General features: G+C 41.4%; 1 protein-coding gene across 1 annotated transcript in view; it reads right to left on the reverse strand.

Annotated features, from left to right (window-relative positions):
• Nucleotides 1–12118, reverse strand: part of LOC124771027 (L-dopachrome tautomerase yellow-f2-like) — a 128875-nt gene that overhangs the window by 73382 nt on the left and 43375 nt on the right. The window lies entirely within an intron of this gene.

The following is a 12118-nucleotide window of genomic DNA, read 5'->3' on the forward strand; positions in this document are numbered from 1 at the left end:
TGTGCCGCACTGTCGCCCACTTGCGGGGACGCCAAACGGGCAAAAGCAGCCTCACGGCCAGCTGACAGAGGGGCTATTCTGGGAGACTGCGCCCCATTGTGTTCACGCAGCTCACGCTGCAGAAGACGACATTTTATGGCGCCTCTTGTTATTCTGCCAAGGCGTCATCCCGGCCAGGGGCGGTTTACCTCTTGTGGCACATGCTACGGACCTCGCGTTGCCAGGAGACCCGGAGCCGGACTGTGAACTTCTGTGAAGGAGGATTAACTGTTGTCAGCTTGGAATCGAAAATGGCTACAGCACGGAAGCCGGCACGCAGAATCGCGGTTTCAGGTTTCAGGGGATCGGCAGGGGGGGGGGGGGGATCCTTGATGCTGGGTTCCTATTTGAGCTAGGAACAAGGGGAGAAGATTTTGGTTAGCTCCAGGCAACCGACATTCGAATAACTGTCTTACTCTAGCCATATTACAGTATGTTAAGCAAAGTTTGGACAACGAACTAGAGACAAATTGTGCGAAATTAATTTCTTTTGCAAATATTTTAATTGGGCTGAATTTAATGCTCAGCAAATGACAACATTTGCATGTACGCCATTAGGAGTTAACAAGCAAAAACAGTCACCCTTAAATAAGTCCGGACTGGAGCGAGACTGAGGGTTCATATTTGGCCCACTGGTGTATCGGACCTTCGTCTAACAAATGTTGTAACCATTGGAAAAATCTTTCTTCCTTTAAAATTTACGTGCAAAAATCACGTTTGTCTGCGAGGTTTTAGGAGCTCTCCACTTCTATCCCTTAAACTTGTATAAATCTGTTAGAACTTTGCACGAAGGTAGGTAAATGGATCAAATCAAAACGATTTTTTTCATCCACTAAACTTTATCCGTTGTCGAGATACGATGGAAGCACGTTTTCCTGGAAGGTTTTCGAAGCGCGACACTTCTATACTTTAAATTTGTTCGAATAATAGCACAGAAAAGGCGAATATGTCCTGGGCAGAGCCAGGATATAAAGGAAGGGAACTAGCTTTTCAACTTATCTGGCAGCTTCAAAGACGTGTGAAGCAAAACATCTTGACATAGTCGCGATTTTTTTACAAGTTAACTCTACTTCCCCAGCGCAGTGAGCTCTCTTAGCTGCAAGATGTTAGCACACCTGTATTTGCAATTTATGGGATAAAATCCCTGGTCCTGGGCCCAAAATCCACAAGATTCGCCAGCCATATATAATATAATATGGCTGAAGAGCATACATGCAACAGCTAAAAAAGTTTTTCTAGAGGAGATAAAATTTCTAGTGGATTGAAACCGCGATAATGATAAGACATTTTGATTCAAATGTCTTTGAAGTTGTCAGATAAGATAAGTTGCATCCTTTTACATCTCTAACTCTGGGCAGAACATATTCGCCTTTTTTGTGCTATGGCAGGAGCATCTTTCGTTCTGGAAGTAACACTAGGATAATGTGTGCTGGATGGTGCGGAACTGCAAATAATAGCTCACTGACACCATAGCTTCTTATTTTGGAATGTTTGGAGAATACAGTCGTCGTAGTGCATTTTCTTCCATTCTCTGATGGGCCAGCTAAAAATCATTGCCAATTTTGCTTATCTATTCGTTGTCCTTTTCTTTTCCTCCACTATGTTTTTATCCTGTCTTTTGACCATTCAGAATAGTTCTTTTCACTCTACCTTGGAATCCTTCCATGTTAAATACTGTTTCCCAATTACTTCTCTGTCTTCTCTGTCAGTTGTTCCTTTCAGCTTTCATATTAGTTTTTTTCCTAAATTGTTTTTACCATCCCACCAGAAACACGTGCGTTTTAACATTTGTGGGACCATGCTGCAAGAATTAGATCACCTAATCTGTCAATCTGTTGTTGACTTCCTATTCCACAAACATTTGAAAATCTTTTTGGTTAATCTACCTTGCTTAATTTTTGGTGGATCTAATATTTTCACCATTATTCGCCCTTCTAATATTTACAGTTTATCTAAGTTATAGTTTAATATTAGACATTCGCTTGCGCATAGACATTCTGGCTTCTCTATTGCAGTGTAAGGTAATAGTTTTGCGTTTTTAGACAGACGTCTTTTGTAGTCAAAGTCTTTGGTTATAGTACATGCCTTTTCCATTCTCTGTATCCTTTCCTCTTGTAATGGTACTTGAGTTACGCAACCATTATGGTACCTCACCTGAACCTCTCGATACCAGTAATATTCTACTGTATTTCTGTTAACTACTTAACATATTTCTGAGACAACATTCAGATTTGATTTCACTTTTGATACATCGATATGTTTATGTTGCAATGATATTATTCTTATGTGTATTCTTTCTTTTGTCACTATGATCTTTGACGTACTTGTAACTCTGATTTTTGGGCGCGTAAGCTATTATTAGTTAGTTGTTAACTTGTTAGAGAGTCGGACGTTGAGAAAGTCAAGTCTTGGACGTCATGTTGGAAAGATGTATATTGTAGTTGGCTTATAAAATGTGAGGAAGATGTTTTCAAGTATGTTTTGTATTGTGAAGTGATGTTTTTTGTGTTACGTGATATTGCAATAAAAGCAATTAAAAGGAAGTGTAACTTAATTTCGGAGTGGTGATTATTTTTTTACATCACCATTGTCCTGCAAAAGTGTAATCTCCAAGAATGGTTTGAGAAGAGCATCTACAAAACTTTTGAATAAAGCAGAATAAAACCTAGGCCTCTTTGCATCCGAGCTAGGAATCATAACCACCTAGATTTTCAACGATTGAGCCATGATTTTACGACGAGACCAGTGTGGGAAACACAAAAAGATGAGTGCCTAGTTTTTTCATTATGACATGAAATGACTATTAACTGTGCTCTAATGACACCTGCCACATAATATGACTGTTGTTGCCCGAAAATGCAGTATTTAGCAGCGTGAGCAACACCACAATCTTTATTAAATGCTGACCTTTGTTGTGGTAGGGTTGTTAGACCCTATAGCAGCTTTTTCCAAACCATATTCTTGGATTATCTCCACATGATATTTAAACATTTTAATCTTTTCAATTGGATCCAAATCAGTTTTCCGAAATTTCGGTGCATTTTTAATATTCGTAAAATAATTGGTTTTCTCTGCAGAAATTCTTTAGGTGGTCGAACTGGCTATTTCTTATAAAAAAAATAATTTCTGTTAGAGCAGATATCGTATTTTCAGAAAGTGGAGCAAAGTCATCTGCAAATGTGAGGCAATTTATTTCAGTATTTTTTGTTTCCTCTTCCCAACACTATTGATGAAATCTTATTTTCATTTAGTTTTTCATTTCAAATCCGGTTTTTCAATTAAAATTCTCGCCATTTTCTCTAGAACACAATTACAAAGAATTGGTGATAGGCCATCACCTTGTTGTTCATGTATTTTTATTTCGAAGGGCTGAGTATTTCTCTCATAAATTTCACTTTAGAAACTGTCTCTGTTTCACGAATCAGATTCGTTAATTTAGACTTTTCACCAAGTTCTCAGATAATTTTGTGTGTAGTTTGTCTGTGGAGGAGGTTCTGCGCAGAATCAGCGAAGAAAGGAACATATGGCTCTGAGCACTATGGGACTTAACGTCTGTGGTCATCAGTCCCCAAGGAACATATGGAATATACTAACAAGAAGAACGAGCAGGATGATGAGATATATGTTAAGGCGTCAGCAATTAACCTCCATGGTGCTAGAGGGAACTATAGAGGATAGAAACTGTAGGGGAAGGCAGAGACTGGAATACATCCAGAAAATAATTGGAGACGTAGGTTGCAAGTGCTACTTTAAAATGAAGAGGTTGGCACAGGAGATAAATTCGTGACGGGCCGCATCATACCGGTCAGAAAATCAATACAAATGAGAACAATATCTTTTGAGTTCAGTAATCTGCGGCGAATAATTGACTACAGATTAAATCACATTTTACATATTCCAAATTGGGTCAAGAGTTTTATTTAGATGTTCTACTCCAGTGTCGTCTACATTATATTGTGAACTTGCGCCATAATATTGCCGACAGCGATTATTTGTTTCATATTGTTAGCAAATATCATCCAAAAAGCGTTTGCTGATGGTAGCTCGCACCAAACGATGTAGACCGCTGATCTTAATAGACAAACTATTCCCAAATTTGTTTGTATTGAGGTTAGTGATAACCTGTCTCACTTAGAGCTATTTTCGCGATCACGTTTTATGCTCCTTTTACTAATTTTGATTTCAGATAAAGTGTTGTGGTGACGAATTGACACGTCATTAACCCTAGAACACTAAAGGGGGAAGGATTACATTATTACTAAACCGTAGTAAATTTTACTACTTCATATTTTATTCAAAGAAAATCATAAATTATTGTTTATGTACTAGTTGATTACAATTATAAGATCCCAGTGGTATGTCACACAGAAACTCAGTACAAAATGTTCTGTTTTACACCCTGTACTGACAATACCAGACAGCTGGAACCGTGAATTCGTACCAACTGCAATTGCAAATTTTGCAAAGGTTAAGCAATCAAGGGTATCAGGAGACCAGAGCCTAAGTTTAAAAAATGGCGACAGTGTGTCTATAAAAATCTTTGCCTGCCGTATTTCAATGCTTATTTGTACAGTTTTCACAGGTGCCTTTATACTTAGGCCAATCATATACGCCAATAACAGTACCCAAGTTCACAGCTTCCGAATTTTGCAGCGCTACGTTTCCAGTTTTCCACAGGCGCCATAGCACACGTGTTCTGCTGACGCATTGTGACGTCATTGAGTTGTATCAGGTAACAGAGACTTTGTGTACAAAATGTTCGACATAGATATATTCGGTTAGTTGACAATATGTTGTCACTGAACTCCTTGTTCAATAGGAAACATCTGATGCTGAAACACCTCTGAGATCTCGGCGTGCTTGTAAAAATGCATCCGTGGGCAGGGATATGTGTGAAACACATCGAAGGTGAGAAAACAAGCATCCAAGATGAGCCTCGAATAGTTGGCCTCCAACTGCATCCAATGTACGTTACAAAGAAATGGCTGACGAGTTCACCGGAGCAGACAGGCATGTCACTGAACGAAATGGCGACTGAACTTTCGATAGCATATAGACGTATGCAAAATTTTCAATACGTCCGCTATCGAAAAGTTTGTGCCATTTGGGATCCACCTTTTCAGAGAAAAGCCATCACCCAAAGCCTTCTTTAGAGATAGTGAAATGTCGGAGCTGAATTTTTTCATTAGTGTGTGGTGCGACACAATTTGGATTCTCATCAAAAATGACATCAAGAACAGTATTTTCTGCTGGGAATGGTGGAGGTTATTTGTTAGGTCATTTTACTGGAACTGTAGAGTCGACTGGGACACTGTTTGCACTCTCCTCCTAGTCCCGTCGTGGTTCCCTCTGAGTGCTGTACCTGTATTTCCTGCTCTGTGAAAGATCAGCTGTGGAGCCAACGCTACTAGACGCTGGTGGACATTCAGGAAGCGGTGGGACGTCATTGAGAAACCGAAACGGACTTCCACCACAAGGGAATCTTAAGACTTTCAGAACAATAGGAAAAACCTGTGCAATGAGCAGGTGATTATGTCTAAAAGTAACGAAAAAGTCTTTAGAGTAAGGTGATATAACTGGTTTGTCTAAACAATTAAAATTGATTTTCATGACTGACTACTAACATGCAGCAAAGATCAGAGAAACTCGCAGTGCCAACTATCCCTGACTCTCCTCCGAGTCGTTTATGTCAGCTAGGCAATAATTTCTCGTCTTTTACAGCTCTGTTCCTGCCACCGTGCTATTTCTGTACTGCTACGAGCAACAGCACTGGCAAACAGAAACTTTCCACAGACTTGTAAATTCCTCCCTTTGTGAACTGCCTCATCTACTTCACTTGGCATCGAGAAGTACCAATAATTCGAATGGTTACGAAGCTTTGTGCCTTGTACTGAAATAGTTATTTGTCTTCTGTTGCCAGATGATACTATAAGTTACACAAAAATCGCACATACATCACACCCATTCCATACCAAATAATATAAATACACTTGACGATAGATATGTAAACATCTGAAATGAGCCTTGTAAACTATGATCAACGTCATTGGTCACAGCAATTTTGTCAGTGTACCCTTGCTAACCTTCGAACATGGTAATGTGCGTTTTGCAGAGCTGCATGTGTGCATCAGTGACTTCTGTAGAACATAGCGATAAAGTATTTCTGAATCTTTATTCTTTTTTATGGGACATCAGTCTTCTGAATAGTTCTCTGTGGACAGTCACGAATTTCTCTGCAGTGCCAATCTATTTATCTCAGAGTTACATTTGCAGCTTTCATGGATGATTGATCAACAGAATGTGTGAGTTGGAAAGATGAACATCAACAAAAGTAAAACAAGGTATAACCAAGGGTAGTCGAATTAAGGTGATGGTAAAATAATTAGATTAGGAAATGAGACGAGTTTTGCTATTTCAGCAGCATTATACACTGAAGCGCCAAAGAAACTGGTATAGGCATACGTATCCAAATACAGAGATACGTAAACAGGCAGTCTACGACCCTGTGGTCGGCAACGCCTGTATAAGACAACAAGTGTCTGGCGCAGTTGTTAGATCGGTTACTTTTGCAAAAAACGGCAGGTTATCAAGATTTAAGAGGGTCTGAACGTCGGAGCACGAGCGATGGAACACAGCATCTCCGTGGTAGCGATGAAGTTGGGATTTTCCCGTAGAACCATTTCACGAGTGTTCCGTCAATATTAGGAATCCGGTAAAATATAAAATCTCTGACATCGCTGCGGCCGGAAAAAGATCCTGCAAGAATGGGACCAACGACGAGTGAAGAAAATCGTTCAGTGTGACAGAAGTGTAACCCGTCCGCAATTGCTTCAGATTTCAATACTGGGCCAACAACAAATGTCAGCGTGCGAACCATTCAACGAAACATTATCGATATGGGCTTTTGGAGCCGAAGGCTCACTCTTGTACCCTTGATGAGTGCACGGCACAAAGCTGGGCCCGTCACCACCGACACTGGACTGTTTATGACTGGAAACATGTTGCCTAGTCGGACGTATCGAGCGAATGGGCGTGTATGGGTATGGAGACAACCTCACGAATCTATGGACCATGAATACCAACAGGGTACTGTTCAAGCTGGTGGAGGCCCTGTAATGGTGTTGGAGCGATATGGGACCCCTGATACATCTAGGTACGACTCTGACAGGTGGCACGTATGTAAGCATCCTCTCTGATCAGCTGCATCCATTCGTGTTCATTCTGCATTCCGACATACTTGGGGAATTCAGCAGGACAATGCGACACCCCATATGTCCAGAATTGCTACAGAGTGGCTCCAGGAGCACTCTTCTGAGTTTAAACACTTCCATTGGCTAGCAGGTTCCCCAAGAATGAACATTATTAGGCATATCTGGGATGCCTTGCAACGTGCTGTTCAGAAGAGATCTCCACTCTCTAGTACTCTTACGGATTTATGGACAGCCCGCAGGATTCATGGTGTCAGTTCCCTCCAGCACTACTTCAGACATTAGTCTATCCCATGCCACGTCGTGCTGCGGCACTTCTGCATGCTCGCGGGGGCCCTACACGATGTTAGGCAGTTGTACCAGTTTCTTTGGGTCTTCAGTGTAACTGATGATCATCACAGTAGGTGATAATATAAATTGCACACTGGCAACAGCAAGAAAAACCTTTTCTGAAAAAAAGAAATATCGTAACATTGAATAAAAATTTAAGTGATAGGAGGCTGTTTATGGAAGTATTTGTCTGGAGTGTAGGTTTAATGAGTGTAAAATGTGTACGATAAACAGTACAGACACCGAGCGAGGTGGCGCAGTGGACTCGCATTAGGGAGGGCGACGGTTCAGTCTCACGTCCGGCCATCCTGATTTTGGTTTCCCGTGATTTCCCTAAATTGCTCCAGGCAAATGCCGGAATGGTTCTTTTGAAAGGGCACGGCTGACTTCCTTCCCCGTCCTTCCCTAATCCGATGAGACCGATGACTTCGCTATCTGGTCTCTTCCCCCAAGCAACCCTCAAACAGTACAGACAGACAGATGATAGATGCATTTCTAATGCAATGCTTCAGAAGAATATTGAAAATTAGAATGGCAGATCGGCTAGGCAATGTACAGGCACAGAATCTAATCGGGAAGAAAAGAAGTGCGTAGCACAACGTTACTAAAATAAGGGGTGGATTTAGCCTATAAACATCTTTCGTAAAGTAAAGTCAAATGAGTATTCGTAGTGCACTATTTTAATAAGTGCAGTGAATTGGTGAATTGTTGCCTTTCAATGTAGTAATATTGCTGGCTTGTTAGTTACGACTAAACTGACGTGATACATCTACATTGAAGATTAAGGATAAAACTAACCAACAGTCTCTAGTAATAGAAAGAATTTAGGTCACCTGATTTGTTTCTGTAATATGTCGAAAAAATATTTAAAATGGTAATGCTACTTAGTTTCTGAATAACATTAGCTTGCCAAGTAAATTCACAAACCTTAGCCGCTGTGGCTGATGGGTTAATGCACGCTACCAAATAAAACTATGAAGAGGAAATGCAGCGTCCTTTCCCCCCGCATCCTTAGTACTGAGGTGCACAAAGAAAGAAGGCAATGAAACAGCTGTAATGGAACCTGGATTATCTGCGTCGATTTTCTTTACCCTTATCACTCTTTGTCTGACATCTGACCACCATTGCACAGTTGTTCTTGTTGTTGTGGTCTTCGGTCCTGAGACTAGTTTGATGCAGCTCTCCGTGCTACTCTATACTGTGCAAGCTTCTTCATCTCCGAATAACTACTGCAACCTACATCCTTCTGAATCTGCTTAGTGTATTGATCTCTTGGTCTCCCTCTACGATTTTTATCCTCCACGCTGCCCTCCAATGCTAAATTTATGATCCCTTCATGCCTCAGAACATGCCCTACCAACCGGTCCCTTCTTCTTGTCAAGTTGTGCCACAAACTCCTCTTCTCCCCTATTCTATGCAATACCTCCTCATTAGTTACGTGATCTACCTATCTCATCTTCAGCATTCTTCTGTAGCTCCACATTTCGAAAGCTTCTATTCTCTTCTTGTCCAAACTATTTATCGTCCACGTTTCACTTCCATACATGGCTACACTCCATACAAATACTATCAGAAACGACTGCCTGACACTTAAATCTATACTCGATGTTAACAAATTTCTTTTCTTCAGAAACGCTTTCCTCGCCATTGCCTGTCTACATTTTATATGCTCTCTACTTCGACCATCATCAGTTCTTTTGCTCCCCAAATAGCAAAACTCCTTTACTACTTTAAGTGTCTCATTTCCTAATCTAATTCCCTCAGCATCACCCGATTTAATTTGACTACATTCCATTATCCTCTTTTTGCTTTTGTTGATGTTCATCTTATATCCTCCTTTCAAGACACTGTCCATTCCGTTCAACTGCTCTTCCAAGTCCTTTGCTGTCTCTGACAGAGTTACAATGTCATCGGCGAACCTCAAAGTTTTTACTTCTTCTCCATGGATTTTAATACCTACTCCGAATTTTTATTTTGTTTCCTTTACTGCTTGCTCAATATACAGACTGAATAACATCGGGGAGAGGCTACAACCCTGTCTCACTCCTTTCCCAACCACTGCTTCCCTTTCATGCCCCTCGACTCTTGTAACTGCCATCTGGTTTCTGTACAAATTGTAAATAGCCTTTCGCTCCCTGTATTTTATCCCTGCCACCTTTAGAATTTGAAGAGAGTATTCCAGTCAACATTGTCAAAAGCTTTCTCTAAGTCTACATATGCTAGAAACGTAGGCTTGCCTTTCCTTAATCTTTCTTCTAAGATAAGGCGATAGGTCAGTATTGCCTCACGTGTTCCAACATTTCTACGGAATCCAAACTGATCTTCCCCAAGGTCGGCTTCTACCATAGCGTAGTATCGAAAAAAAAAGAAAATACGACACCCTCTAGGACTGTGTACAATGGCACCAGGGTGTGATATATGCACATTGAGTGTTGGCGATTGTCGCGGTCATCAGCGATCAAATGGCGCTCAGGAGGTCTGTCTGCACCCCCTATGTTTTGACTCTGTAGGCAGCAACTGTGCTGAATTTAGAGGTGAACAGTTTTAGCAACATTCATTCTAGGGAACAATTACTGCCCACCGACTAGTACATATTTCCACTGAACAGCTTCAGTCATTTGAAGGGTATCGCATTGTGGACTTGTGCGAAGCTGCGTGTACGTATTGACAGGTTGCTTCACCTGTTGGGTACAATGTATTGATGGAGTATTTCTGCTTTCAGCAATGATCTGGGGAACATTCCCACACCCGTAGACCAGTTTCTGGATGTACGCATAACACAGACGCACGTCAAGGTCGATGCATCGTGCAAACACCGGTGCCAAACCGACATCATCCAGGGAAGAAATGCGGGAACATGTTGCATCTGACCTCTCACCAAAGACCATTTGGAACTGTCTACTTTCTGGAGGATGAATAATTTCACTTGTGCCTCCGGCGAGGGTATCACTGACAAAGTGACACCGCCAAATACGGTTACTACGATGTCGTGAAGGAGTCGACTGGAGAATAGAATAGTGCTCTGTTGCCTTCAGTGATGAGAGTATGGTTTGTCTGTATGCGAGTGATGGATGTACTCGTCTATGTTGTAGACCTGGGGAGCGGCCTATTCCGGAGTGCGTTCGCCAGTGACACAAGTCTCAACTCAGGCTTCATGGTGTGAGGGAACAACAGTTACAACTCTCGGTCACATTTGGAATTTTTGCAGTGTAAAGTAACCAGTGTCCGCCACATCACACATTTTGTTATTCCTATGCTCCTGCCTTTCCTTTGACATTACGGTGATGTACTTTTTCAGAAGGACAATGCACGTCCACTTACGATTGCTCCAACACAACGTGCTCTTTGTGGCGTACAACAATTTCCATGGCCAGTAAGATCACCAGTCCTGTCGCCAACTGAACGAGTATGGGAGGTAGGGTCTTTGACAAGTAATTAAAAGGTCCTGCGTCCCGGGTTAGAACCTCACCACGGCTTACATTTTGAATAAAAATCATCATCAATGGCATTCGAAGACTTGCGGCATAAGAACTCACCCTCGTTATGCCTACGACTTTCTCAAAGAGGCCATAGGAGTGGACAGAGATTCAGGGGATACTCTTGCCCTTGTCGTTGGGGTGGGGGGGGGGAGGGGGAGAATCAGCAATGATAATAGTCATAAGGTTGAAGAAGGCAATGGAAACAACTGCATTAAAAACACATAGCATGTATCCACAGGAAACATGGTCTGTAACTGAAAAAGCGAAAAAGTGGCATGATAAGGTCTCCATTGGCAAAAGATACCGGACTAGTCGCCCATTCAGATCTCCGGGACTGGTCTGGTAAAGGACTGTGGCCATAAGAAACAGAGTGAATAACCAACGAAAGGGTAGCGTTGTACGAATCAGGGTGTAGTATGTTAGAAGTTTGAACGTGGTAGGGAAGCTAGACAATCTGAAAAGAGAAATACTAAGATTTGACTGAAGTGAAATGGAAAGAAGACAAGGATTTATGGCCAGAGATGTATAGGGTAACATCAACATCAGGAGAAAATGGTATAACTGAAGTAGTAACGTCATGAATGTGACGACATGGTTGTTCTCATCAGAGTCGACAGCAAAAGAACACCACCAATGATAGTTTATGTACACATATCTACGTCGAGAGCAGACGATGAAAGGATAGAAAACGTATATAAGGATATTCAAATGGTAATTCAATACGTAATGGGAGATGAATAATAGCCATGGAAATTGGAGTGAGGTTTTAGGGCAAGGAGTAGAAGACGTTTCGGAAGAATATGGGGTTGGTAGTAGGAATGAAAGAAGAGAAATACTAATTGGGTTCTGCAATAAATTTCGGACAGTAATAGTTAACGCTTTCACAAGACGAGGAGGTATGCTGCAACCATGCCGGAAGGTATGTGAAGATTCCATATAGGTTACATTACGGTCAGTCAAAGCTTTCGAAATTAGATATTGGATTGTAAGGCGTACCCAAGAGCAAATACAGACTCGGATCACAATTTAATAATGATGGAAAGCAGACTGAAGTTTAAGAGA

The sequence above is a fragment of the Schistocerca piceifrons genome, unplaced genomic scaffold, assembly GCF_021461385.2.
Source record: "Schistocerca piceifrons isolate TAMUIC-IGC-003096 unplaced genomic scaffold, iqSchPice1.1 HiC_scaffold_866, whole genome shotgun sequence".
Lineage (NCBI taxonomy): Eukaryota > Metazoa > Arthropoda > Insecta > Orthoptera > Acrididae > Schistocerca > Schistocerca piceifrons.